Genomic DNA, 2,390 nt, shown 5'->3' on the forward strand with positions numbered 1-2,390 from the left:
AGATCGGGATATAGAGAAAGAACTTACAAAAACAGCTGAGAGCTCATTTTTAGCCCATAACCTCGGGTGTGCAAAAGATGTAATCTATGCCGCGTCCGTACTGAAAAGGGACACGAGAATTGTCAAAAAATGGAAACTCTAAATTATAAACGGAATAACAAATGAATAACCTACAAAAAGAAATATTAGCCATTGGCACTTAATCATATAGGAGTGCTAAATCGCACCTCCCGACAAGATACATGAATACTACATGGAACTCGAAGTGCGGCGGGTTTTATTTAGCAGGCAAGTATCGGCAAGCGAGCGGAGCTCAACGACAGCTGTGGTTTGCCCACATTCGAATAGACGCATGCTCCGCGAATAGACGAAGAATTTGCGCACCATCTCGGCTACGGCGTCTTCGGCCCCGCCATTTCTGTTGCTGCCAAAGTTTCTGCCACCACCTAATGCATATTCAACAGTCCGTAATAATCAAAATAATTGCACATTATCAACATGCAAAACCAACAAGCTTCAAACAAACAAATTACAGCAAATAAAATCATAGAAACAAACGCTGTCAAATATAAACAAGGAATAACCAGGGGCAGTAGCTATCAAAAATCCTCAGTGGCGCGAACCCCAATAAGAAAAATTACAGCAAATCACATCATAGAAACAAACGCATTGATGCTACATGCGCTCTACCAACATGCAAACTGACGGCACGAACGCTTGAACCGACGCATTTTCTTACGCGTAGACTTCAGCATCGAAGGAGCCTGCGGTGTAAAATCTCGTACACAATACGCCTGCGCAAGTACGGTATGTGCCTCTGCTTGAACAAAATGGGTGCGTCCCGGGTCAGGCACTCGGCGTACCGGCACATAAAGACACCACAGTCGCTGGAGTTCGTCTGGAGCGGCACTGTGCGTGGGTAAAAACGCCAGCCGGCCCAGTCCAGGTCACGGCCCCGCAGGCGGCTCTCCTGTTGCAGGTAATGCGCCAATGCGTCAATGCTTTCGGCATGCTTCTCGCTTGGGCCCAGGCTGTCGTAGATGGCCATGTCGGACTTCCTGAAATCCACCACGGCGAGACACCAGTGGGAAGCGTCCGCAAAGTGCAGGGGCATCAGCAGAATATCGTAATCGAAGAGGTCGGCGCCTCGCGTCCAGCGTCTCACGCCCTCATATCCACAGCGGTACAACTTGGTGAAGAAGAATGTGCTGAACGCGTACACGCGCGGACCGCCTCGCTTCTCGGAGCGTTCCGCGATCATGGCCAAGTAAACGTTCACGACGTTGTCGTTAAGCCACCGTCCTTCCCTTAGCGTGGCTATGTCACGCCGGCTGACAGCAATAGAGAACGCCTCGACCAGCACCTCCTGCGGCGGGCCCCGCTTCAACGCTTCCGACACTTCTTCTTGCATGGCAAAAGTTAGTCGGCTATGATCTTTGACGTCTCCCTCCAAGTTGGCTACGATAGTTGACGTACCCATAGATCCTGTTGTTGCGCGTGTGTATTACACGGGCGCTGAGGAGACTATATAACTCTCCAGGCAATCGATCCTGAACGTCCCTCTTGCACTGTGGGGAGACGCAGCGGCCCCCAAACGTCACTGGGCTATCGTCTCACGTTTAACGCAAGCACGCTAATCGCTCTGCGCAGTCGGCGTTCGTCTCACCTCGGTGGTGCAGATGGGCTGTGGACTCGAGCACTGATCGACGCACACACGCGTGCAAGGCTCACGGATCCGAGAACGCACCGAAGACGCGCAAGGCGAGTGAACCAAGTCTTAAGGCGAGAGCCTTTAATGACTAATCGTTGTCCGTCCGCCCGCGAAATTGTCACTGAACGAGGCTCTGGTGTCCACCGAGATATGCGAGAGAGGGGCGGATTACGCAACTGTTGATTAGCAAAGTTGTCAAAAACTTGCCAAATACCCTCGCTCCTATTGGTCGGTCGTGGCCGGCGGCCATTTTCCTTTTTTGCATCACGGGTGGCTGCTGATTACGTCACGGATGTGGCAGAAGTAGTGACGTTGCACACGTAATTATGCAGGCGCTGACAGTTTTTTGTGACAGTCCCGAGGCGGTCAATTTGAGCGTTGCGTTTTTGACAGAGCCCCGCCGCGGTGGCTCAGTGGTTAGGGCGCTCGACTACTGATCCGGAGTTCCCGGGTTCGAACCCGACCGCGGCGGCTGCGTTTTTATGGAGGCAGAACGCTAAGGCGCCCGTGTGCTGTGCGATGTCAGTGCACGTTAAAGATCCCCAGGTGGTCGAAATTATTCCGGAGCCCTCCACTACGGCACCTCTCTTCCTTTCTTCTTTCACTCCCTCCTTTACCCATCCCTTACGGCGCGGTTGAGGTGTCCAACGATATATGAGACAGATACTGCGCCATTTCC

At 52.2% G+C, this 2,390-nt stretch overlaps 1 pseudogene; it reads right to left on the reverse strand.

Moving 5' to 3' along the window:
* Positions 1-579: 579 nt before the first annotated feature.
* On the reverse strand, positions 580-1,521 carry LOC144135236 (sentrin-specific protease 1 pseudogene; annotated as a pseudogene).
* Between the last annotated feature and the right edge of the window lie 869 nt (positions 1,522-2,390).

Source organism: Amblyomma americanum, chromosome 5, assembly GCF_052857255.1.
Source record: "Amblyomma americanum isolate KBUSLIRL-KWMA chromosome 5, ASM5285725v1, whole genome shotgun sequence".
In the NCBI taxonomy this organism is placed as follows: Eukaryota; Metazoa; Arthropoda; class Arachnida; order Ixodida; family Ixodidae; genus Amblyomma; species Amblyomma americanum.